Below are 12,015 nucleotides of genomic sequence, written 5' to 3' on the forward strand. Positions count from 1 at the left end.
GTCATACTATGTAAAGGCATAAAACGTCATAGTATAGTAAGACATAAAAATATAAAAAAACGTCATACTATACTAAGGCATAAAAATGAAAAAAAACATCACATTATACTAAGGCATAAAACATCATAATATAGTAAGGCATAAAAAAGTCAAAAAACAGCATAGTATAGTAAGGCATAAAAATGTCAAAAAACTTCATAGTATAGTAAGTCATAAAAATGTTAAAAAATGTCATACTATGTTAAGGCATAAAAGGTCATAGTATAGTAAGGCATAAAAATGTCAAAAAACGTCATACTATACTAAGGCATAAAACGTCACAGTATAGTAAGGCACAAAAATGAAAAAAAATGTCATTCTATACTAAGGCAGAAAACATCATAGTATGGTAAGGCATAAAAATGTCAAAAAACGTCATAGTATGCTAAGGCATAAAACGTCATAGTAAAGTCAGGCATAAAAATTGCAAAAAACGTCACAGTATGGTAGGGCACAAAAATGACACAAAATGTCATACTATACTAAGGCATAAAATGTCATAGTATAGTAAGGCATAAAAATGTCCAAAAACGTCATAGTATAGTAAGGCATAAAAATGTCAAAAAACGTCATAGTATAGTAGGCATAAAAATGTTAAAAAACGTCATACTATACTAAGGCATGAAACGTCATAGTATAGTAAGGCATAAAAATGTCAAAAAACGTCATAGTATAGTAGGCATAAAAATGTTAAAAAACGTCATACTATACTAAGGCATGAAACGTCATAGTATAGTAAGGCATAAAAATGTCAAAAAACGTCATAGTATAGTAGGCATAAAAATGTTAAAAAACGTCATACTATACTAAGGCATGAAACGTCATAGTATAGTAAGGCATAAAAATGTCAAAAAACGTCATAGTATAGTAGGCATAAAAATGTTAAAAAACGTCATACTATACTAAGGCATGAAACGTCATAGTATAGTAAGGCATAAAAATGTCAAAAAACGTCATAGTATAGTAGGCATAAAAATGTTAAAAAACGTCATACTATACTAAGGCATGAAACGTCATAGTATAGTAAGGCATAAAAATGTCAAAAAACGTCATAGTATAGTAGGCATAAAAATGTTAAAAAACGTCATACTATACTAAGGCATGAAACGTCATAGTATAGTAAGGCATAAAAATGTCAAAAAACGTCATAGTATAGTAGGCATAAAAATGTTAAAAAACGTCATACTATACTAAGGCATGAAACGTCATAGTATAGTAAGGCATAAAAATGTCAAAAAACGTCATAGTATAGTAGGCATAAAAATGTTAAAAAACGTCATACTATACTAAGGCATGAAACGTCATAGTATAGTAAGGCATAAAAATGTCAAAAAACGTCATAGTATAGTAGGCATAAAAATGTTAAAAAACGTCATACTATACTAAGGCATGAAACGTCATAGTATAGTAAGGCATAAAAATGTCAAAAAACGTCATAGTATAGTAGGCATAAAAATGTTAAAAAACGTCATACTATACTAAGGCATGAAACGTCATAGTATAGTAAGGCATAAAAATGTCAAAAAACGTCATAGTATAGTAGGCATAAAAATGTTAAAAAACGTCATACTATACTAAGGCATGAAACGTCATAGTATAGTAAGGCATAAAAATGTCAAAAAACGTCATAGTATAGTAGGCATAAAAATGTTAAAAAACGTCATACTATACTAAGGCATGAAACGTCATAGTATAGTAAGGCATAAAAATGTCAAAAAACGTCATAGTATAGTAGGCATAAAAATGTTAAAAAACGTCATACTATACTAAGGCATGAAACGTCATAGTATAGTAAGGCATAAAAATGTCAAAAAACGTCATAGTATAGTAGGCATAAAAATGTTAAAAAACGTCATACTATACTAAGGCATGAAACGTCATAGTATAGTAAGGCATAAAAATGTCAAAAAACGTCATAGTATAGTAGGCATAAAAATGTTAAAAAACGTCATACTATACTAAGGCATGAAACGTCATAGTATAGTAAGGCATAAAAATGTCAAAAAACGTCATAGTATAGTAGGCATAAAAATGTTAAAAAACGTCATACTATACTAAGGCATGAAACGTCATAGTATAGTAAGGCATAAAAATGTTAAAAAACGTCATACTATGTAAAGGCATAAAACGTCATAGTATAGTAGGACATAAAAATATAAAAAAACGTCATACTATACTAAGGCATAAAAATGAAAAAAAACATCACATTATACTAAGGCATAAAACATCATAATATAGTAAGGCATAAAAAAGTCAAAAAACAGCATAGTATAGTAAGGCATAAAAATGTCAAAAAACTTCATAGTATAGTAAGGCATAAAAATGTTAAAAAATGTCATACTATGTTAAGGCATAAAAGGTCATAGTATAGTAAGGCATAAAAATGTCAAAAAAACGTCATACTATACTAAGGCATAAAACGTCACAGTATAGTAAGGCACAAAAATGAAAAAAAATGTCATTCTATACTAAGGCAGAAAACATCATAGTATGGTAAGGCATAAAAATTGCAAAAAACGTCACAGTATGGTAAGGCACAAAAATGACACAAAATGTCATACTATACTAAGGCATAAAATGTTATAGTATAGTAAGGCATAAAAATGTCAAAAAACGTCATCGTATACTAAGGCATAAAATGTTATAGTATAGTAAGGCATAAAAATGTCAAAAAACGTCATCGTATACTAAGGCATAAAATGTTATAGTATAGTAAGGCATAAAAATGTCAAAAAACGTCATCGTATACTAAGGCATAAAATGTTATAGTATAGTAAGGCATAAAAATGTCAAAAAACGTCATCGTATACTAAGGCATAAAATGTTATAGTATAGTAAGGCATAAAAATGTCAAAAAACGTCATCGTATACTAAGGCATAAAATGTTATAGTATAGTAAGGCATAAAAATGTCAAAAAACGTCATCGTATACTAAGGCATAAAATGTTATAGTATAGTAAGGCATAAAAATGTCAAAAAACGTCATCGTATACTAAGGCATAAAATGTTATAGTATAGTAAGGCATAAAAATGTCAAAAAACGTCATCGTATACTAAGGCATAAAATGTTATAGTATAGTAAGGCATAAAAATGTCAAAAAACGTCATCGTATACTAAGGCATAAAATGTTATAGTATAGTAAGGCATAAAAATGTCAAAAAACGTCATCGTATACTAAGGCATAAAATGTTATAGTATAGTAAGGCATAAAAATGTCAAAAAACGTCATCGTATACTAAGGCATAAAATGTTATAGTATAGTAAGGCATAAAAATGTCAAAAAACGTCATCGTATACTAAGGCATAAAATGTTATAGTATAGTAAGGCATAAAAATGTCAAAAAACGTCATCGTATACTAAGGCATAAAATGTTATAGTATAGTAAGGCATAAAAATGTCAAAAAACGTCATAGTATACTAAGGCATAAAATGTTATAATATAGTAAGGCATAAAAAACTGAAAAAACGTCATAGTATAGTAAGGCATAAAAATGTCAAAAAACCTCATTGTGTAGTAAGGCACAAAAATGACAAAAAATGTCATACTATACTAAGGCATAAAATGTTATAGTATAGTAAGGCATAAAAAACTGAAAAAACGTCATAGTATAGTAAGGCATAAAAATGTCAAAAAACGTCATAGTATAGTAAGGCATAAAAAACTGAAAAAGAAGTCGTAGTATACTAAGGCATAAAAATTTCAAAAAATGTCATACTATACTAAGGCATAAAACGTCATAGTATAGTAAGGCATAAAAATGTCAAAAAACGTCATACTATACTAAGGCATAAAACGTCAAAGTATAGTAAGGCATAAAAATGTCAAAAAACGTCATACTATACTAAGGCATAAAACGTCAAAGTATAGTAAGGCATAAAAATGTCAAAAAACGTCATACTATACTAAGGCATAAAACGTCAAAGTATAGTAAGGCATAAAAATGTCAAAAAACGTCATACTATACTAAGGCATAAAACGTCAAAGTATAGTAAGGCATAAAAATGTCAAAAAACGTCATACTATACTAAGGCATAAAACGTCAAAGTATAGTAAGGCATAAAAATGTCAAAAAACGTCATACTATACTAAGGCATAAAACGTCAAAGTATAGTAAGGCATAAAAATGTCAAAAAACGTCATACTATACTAAGGCATAAAACGTCAAAGTATAGTAAGGCATAAAAATGTCAAAAAACGTCATACTATACTAAGGCATAAAACGTCAAAGTATAGTAAGGCATAAAAATGTCAAAAAACGTCATACTATACTAAGGCATAAAACGTCAAAGTATAGTAAGGCATAAAAATGTCAAAAAACGTCATACTATACTAAGGCATAAAACGTCAAAGTATAGTAAGGCATAAAAATGTCAAAAAACGTCATACTATACTAAGGCATAAAACGTCAAAGTATAGTAAGGCATAAAAATGTCAAAAAACGTCATACTATACTAAGGCATAAAACGTCAAAGTATAGTAAGGCATAAAAATGTCAAAAAACGTCATACTATACTAAGGCATAAAACGTCAAAGTATAGTAAGGCATAAAAATGTCAAAAAACGTCATACTATACTAAGGCATAAAACGTCAAAGTATAGTAAGGCATAAAAATGTCAAAAAACGTCATACTATACTAAGGCATAAAACGTCAAAGTATAGTAAGGCATAAAAATGTCAAAAAACGTCATACTATACTAAGGCATAAAACGTCAAAGTATAGTAAGGCATAAAAATGTCAAAAAACGTCATACTATACTAAGGCATAAAACGTCAAAGTATAGTAAGGCATAAAAATGTCAAAAAACGTCATACTATACTAAGGCATAAAACGTCAAAGTATAGTAAGGCATAAAAATGTCAAAAAACGTCATACTATACTAAGGCATAAAACGTCAAAGTATAGTAAGGCATAAAAATGTCAAAAAACGTCATACTATACTAAGGCATAAAACGTCAAAGTATAGTAAGGCATAAAAATGTCAAAAAACGTCATACTATACTAAGGCATAAAACGTCAAAGTATAGTAAGGCATAAAAATGTCAAAAAACGTCATACTATACTAAGGCATAAAACGTCAAAGTATAGTAAGGCATAAAAATGTCAAAAAACGTCATACTATACTAAGGCATAAAACGTCAAAGTATAGTAAGGCATAAAAATGTCAAAAAACGTCATACTATACTAAGGCATAAAACGTCAAAGTATAGTAAGGCATAAAAATGTCAAAAAACGTCATACTATACTAAGGCATAAAACGTCAAAGTATAGTAAGGCATAAAAATGTCAAAAAACGTCATACTATACTAAGGCATAAAACGTCAAAGTATAGTAAGGCATAAAAATGTCAAAAAACGTCATACTATACTAAGGCATAAAATGTTATAGTATAGTAAGGCATAAAAAACTGAAAAAACGTCATAGTATAGCAAGTCATAAAAAAGTGAAAAAACGTCATAGTATAATAAGGCACAAAAATGTTAAAAAATGTCATACTATACTAAGGCATGAAACTTTATAGTATAATAAGGCATAAAAAACTGAAAAAACATCATACTATAGTAAGGCATAAAAATGTCAAAAAACGTCATAGTATAGTAAGGCATAAAAATGTCAAAAAACGTCATAGTATAGTAAGGCATAAAAATGACAAAAAACATCATAGTATACATAGGCATGAAACTTCATAGTATAGTAAGGCATAATAAACTCAAAAAACGTCATAGTATAGTAAGGCATAAAAAAGTGAAAAAACATCATAGTATTATAAGGCACAAAAATGTTAAAAAATGTCATACTATGTTAAGGCATAAAACGTCATAGTATAGTAAGGCATAATAAACTGAAAAAACGTTATAGTATAGTAAGGCTTAAAAATGTCAAAAAACGTCATAGTATACTAAAGAATAAAAATGGCAAAAAATGTCATACTATATTAAGGCATAAAACCTCATAGTATAGTAAGGCATAAAAAACTGAAAAAACTTCATAGTATAGTAAAGCATAATAAACTGAAAAAATGTTATAGTATAGAAAGGCATAAAAATGTCAAAAAAACGTCATAGTATAATAAGGCATAAAAATGTCAAAAAACGTCATAGTATAGTAAGGCATAAAAATTGATAAAAAACGTCACATTATACTAAGGCATAAAACATCATAATATAGTAAAGCATAAAAAAGTCAAAAAACGGCATAGTATAGTAAGGCATAAAAATGTGAAAAAACGTCATAGTATAATAAGGCATAAAAAACTGAAAAAACGTCATAATATAATAAGGCATAAAAATGTCAAAAAACGTCATACTATACTAAGGCATAAAACGTCATAGTATAGTAAGGCATCAAAATGTCAAAAAACTTCATAGTATAATGAGGCATAAAAATGTGAAAAAACGTCATAGTATAATAAGGCATAAAAATGTTCATACTATACTAAGGCATGAAACTTCATAGTATAGTAAGGCATAAAAATGTCACAAAACATCATAGTATAGTAAGGCATAAAAATGACCAAAAACGTCATAGTATACATAGGAATAAAACTTCATAGTATAGTAAGGCATAATAAACTGAAAAAACGTCATAGTATAGTAAGGCATAAAAAAGTGAAAAAACATCATAGTATAGTAAGGCATAAAAAAGTAAAAAAACGTCATAGTATAGTAAGTCATAAAAATGACAAAAAACATCATACTATATAAAGTCAAAAAATGTCATGGTATAGTAAGGTATAAAAAAGTCAAAAAACGTCATAGTATAGTAAGGCATAAAAATGTCAAAAAACTTCATAGTATAGTAGGCATAAAAATGTTAAAAAACATCATACTATACTAAGGCATAAAACGTCATAGTATAGTAAGGCATAAAAATGTCAAAAAACTTCATAGTATAGTAGGCATAAAAATGTTAAAAAACATCATACTATACTAAGGCATAAAACGTCATAGTATAGTAAGGCATAAAAATGTCAAAAAACTTCATAGTATAGTAGGCATAAAAATGTTAAAAAACATCATACTATACTAAGGCATAAAACGTCATAGTATAGTAAGGCATAAAAATGTCAAAAAACTTCATAGTATAGTAGGCATAAAAATGTTAAAAAACATCATACTATACTAAGGCATAAAACGTCATAGTATAGTAAGGCATAAAAATGTCAAAAAACTTCATAGTATAGTAGGCATAAAAATGTTAAAAAACATCATACTATACTAAGGCATAAAACGTCATAGTATAGTAAGGCAAAAAAAAGTGAAAAAACGTCATAGTATAGTAAGACATAAAAATATAAAAAAAACGTCATAGTATAGTAAGGCATAAAATGTCATAGTATATTAAGGCATAAAAATGTCAAAAAACGTCATAGTATAGTAAGGCATAAAAATGTCAAAAAACATCATAGTATAGTAAGGCATAAAAAAGTGAAAAAACGTCATAGTATACTAAGGCATAAAAATGACAAAAAACATCAAACTATATTAAGTCAAAAAACGTCATGGTATAGTAAGGCATAAAAAAGTCAAAAAACGTCATAGTATAGTAAGGCATAAAAATGTCAAAAAATGTCATACTATACTAAGGCATAAAACGTCATAGTATAGTAAGGCATAAAAAAGTGAAAAAACGTCATAGTATAATAAGGCATAAAAATGTCAAAAAACGTCATAGTATAATGAGGCATAAAAATGTGAAAAAACGTAATAGCATAATAAGGCATAAAAATGTCAAAAAAACTTCATAGTATAATGAGGCATAAAAATGTGAAAAAACGTAATAGCATAATAAGGCATAAAAATGTCAAAAAACATCATAGTATAGTTAGGCATAAAAATGACAAAAAACATCATATTATACATAGGCATAAAACTTCATAGTATAGTAAGGCATAATAAACTGAAAAAACGTCATAGTATAGTACGGCATAAAAAAGTGAAAAAACTTCATAGTATAGTAAGGCATAAAAAAGTGAAAAAACGTCATAGTATACTAAGGCATAAAAATGACAAAAAACATCATACTATATTAAGTCAAAAAACGTCATGGTATAGTAAGGCATAAAAAAGTCAAAAAACGTCATAGTATAGTAAGGCATAAAAATGGCAAAAAATGTCATTCTATACTAAGGCATAAAACGTTATAGTATAGTAAGGCATAAAAAACTGAAAAAACGTCATAGTATAATAAGGCATAAAAATGTCAAAAAACATCATAGTATAGTAAGGCATAAAAATTGATAAAAACGTCACATTATACTAAGGCATAAAACATCATAATATAGTAAAGCATAAAAAAGTCAAAAAATGTCATAGTATAGTAAGGCATAAAAAAGTGAAAAAACATCATAGTATAATAATGCATAAAAATGTCAAAAAACGTCATACTATACTAAGGCATAAAACGTCATAGTATAGTAAGGCATAAAAATGTCAAAAAACTTCATAGTATAATGAGGCATAAAAATGTGAAAAAACGTCATACTATACTAAGGCATGAAACTTCATAGTATAGTAAGGCATAAAAAACTGAAAAAACGTCATAGTATAGTAAGGCATAAAAATGTCAAAAAACATCATACTATAGTAAGGCATTAAAATGTCAAAAAAGTCATAGTATACTAAGGCATAAAAATGGCAAGAAATGTCATACTATACTAAGGCATAAAACATCATAATATAGTAAGGCATAAAAAAGTGAAAAAACGTCATAGTATAATAAGGCATAAAAAAGTTAAGAAATGTTATAGTATAATAAGGCACAAAAATGTTAATAAATGTCATACTATGTTTAGGCATAAAACATCATAGTATAGTAAGGCATAAATATGGCAAAAAACGTCATACTATACTATGGCATAAAACATCATCATATAGTAAGGCATAAAAAATTGAGAAAAAACGTCATAGTATAATAAGGCATAAAAAAGTTAAGAAATGTTATAGTATAATAAGGCACAAAAATGTTAATAAATGTCATACTATGTTTAGGCATAAAACATCATAGTATAGTAAGGCATAAAAAATTGAGAAAAAACGTCATAGTATACTAAGGCATTAAAATGTCAAAAAACATCATGCTATACTAAGGCATAAAACGTCATAGTATAGTAAGGCAAAAAAAAGTGAAAAAACGTCATAGTACAGTAAGACATAAAAATATAAAAAAAATGTCATAGTATAGTAAGGCATAAAACGTCATAGTATATTAAGGCATAAAAATGTCAAAAAACATCACATTATACTAAGGCATAAAACATCATAATATAGTAAGTCATAAAAAAGTCAAAAAACAGCATAGTATAGTAAGGCATAAAAATGTCAAAAAACATCATAGTATAGTAACGCATAAAAATGTCATAGTACAGTAAGGCATAATAAACTGAAAACACGTTATAGTATACTAAGGCATAAAAATGGCAAAAAATGTCATACTATACTAAGGCATAAAACGTCATAGTATAGTAAGGCATAAAAATGTCAAAAAAACGTCAAAGTATAGTAAGGCATAAAAATGTCAAAAAAACGTCAAAGTATAGTAAGGCATAAAAATTTCAAACAATGTCATACTATATCTAAGCATAAAACGTCATAGTATAGCAAGGTATAAAAACGTCAAAAAACATCATAGTATAGTTACGCATAAAAATGTCATAGTACAGTAAGGCATAATAAACTGAAAACACGTTATAGTATACTAAGGCATAAAAATGGCAAAAAATGTCATACTATACTAAGGCATAAAACGTCATAGTATATCAAGGCATAAAAAACTGAAAAAAATTTATAGTATAATAAGGCATAAAAATGTCAAAAAAACGTCATAGTATAGTAAGGCATAAAAATTTCAAACAATGTCATACTATATCAAAGCATAAAACGTCATAGTATAGTAAAGCATGAAAATGTCAAAGAATGTCATACTACATCAAAGCATAAAACGTAATAGTATAGTAAGGCATAAAATGTAGATTCATTATAAGGCATAAAAATGGAATGAAAATGTCAAACAACATTGTTGTACAGTAAGGCATGAAAGGTCTGAGTATAGTAAGGCCTAAAGTACAGTACAGAAAGGATTAAAAAGTCAAATAACATCATATTATAGTAAGGCACAAAACGTCATAGTATAAAAAGGCATAAAAATGTCAAAAAACGTCATAATATGGTAAGTTATAAAACTTCATAGCATTGTAAGACTTTCAAATTTCAAAAAATATCATAGTACTGTAAGAATTAAAAATGTCAAAAAATTGTCATAATATAGCAAGGCATAATAATTTCAAAAAGTATAAAAATGACAAAAAACATCATAGTATAATAAGGCATAAATCTTCATAGTAAATTATGGCATAAAACATCATAATATAGTAAGGCATAAAAGTAACCATAAATGTCATCCTTTAGTAAGGCATAAAATGTCATAAAAACGTCATGAAATATTAAGGCATTAAAATGTCAAACAATATTGTAGTATAGTAAGGCATGAAAGGTCAGAGTATAGTAAGACATAATAATGTCAAAAAATTTTATATTATAGTAGGCCATAAAAATGTCATAAACAGCATAGTACAATAAGGCATAAAAATTCACAGTTTAGCAAGGCATCAAAAAGTCAATAGTATAATAGGGCATTAAAGTAGCCAAGTAAGCTAATGTGCTTGTTTTTGGATTGCGGAATTAAGCAGGAGTACCTGGAGAGAACCCATGCAGTAATAGGATAAACATGCAAACTCCACACAGAATGGTCCTAGGCCCGGGGTTCGAACCCAGAACCATCTCACTGCGGGGCTACAGTAACACTACTGCCCTACCGTGCTACCCACTCGTATAAAAAATGTCATAGTATTCATCGTGACATTTCCAATGGCTGTCTCTGCATCACACTGAAATTCGCAGATTTTAGATTTTGCTTTTTTTTTTTTCAATGGTTCTGGAGTAAAATGTTAGTTATACTGATTATTCATTAATAAGTATCAACTTTACACCACAACATCTCCTCATTTTGACCTTAGCTGCACTATCTGTAAGTGGCTTGTGTGTGAAATCCCAGTTTATCTCTGAGTGCGTTTTGAGGTTTCAGCATCTGCTGAAAACCAAACAGGGGCCTCAAATTGTGCAGCCATCCCAGAATGCACTTTCTATTTTTGCTCCCCAACCTTTGTTCTGCCTCAGAGGAAGAGATGAGCCCTGCCCCTCTAATTAAGTGGTCGTAAAAATGCAGCAGAGCTGGGGGTGCCTGAGGAATGAAAATGAGTTCTGTCAGCCTGATAAACAGGGCCTTTCACCTCCACATTATCTGCAAAATGAAACTTGATTGGGTTCAGTGTGCTGGAGGAGACGGGTGTAAATCTGTGGAGTTTATTGGAAAGCTGGTATTTGTTGAGACAGGCATACTGTATGTGACAGGCTTAATCAGTGTCTTGCTCAGGTCAGGGATGTCAGCACAATAGCTGTGATTATATTAGAGAAGCTCATCAGTAATGTTGGGAAAATTGGGCAATTTCTTATCTGTTTTTCCTTCACGTAATTCTTCTATATCATTAATAAGCTTGATAATAGTAAATATCAAGACATATAAATCAAGCTTGATGGGGAATTGTTGCAGTATCGAGTTAGGCCAGCTCTCTCATGCTCACACACACTGTTATTACCTGTGTGAAATATTGTCTCTGCTGACAGGTTCCTCTGTAGTCTAATAATGTTGCTTGGTTTTCTGGACTTTCCCCAGCTTCTTTTATTTTGAGGCCACTCCGCACTAAATAACAGAGGAAGACGGGCTCTAGCTCTCTACAGTCGCCACACCTGGGCCTTCGCTTCCTTCCTGCCCTCCCCGGGAATTCTTCACTTTCACCACCTGCAGAGGGACAGTAGTGAGGTGGGAGGAGGAGGAGGGGAGGAAGGGTCTACCCCATTATACCTTTCCTCCCTCTTAGGCTCGGCTCTGCAATTTTATTCCCTCTCAGCACCATTAG

This window comes from Seriola dumerili, unplaced genomic scaffold (genome assembly GCF_002260705.1).
Source record: "Seriola dumerili isolate Sdu_G_001 unplaced genomic scaffold, Sdu_1.0 BDQW01000291.1, whole genome shotgun sequence".
NCBI lineage: Eukaryota > Metazoa > Chordata > Actinopteri > Carangiformes > Carangidae > Seriola > Seriola dumerili.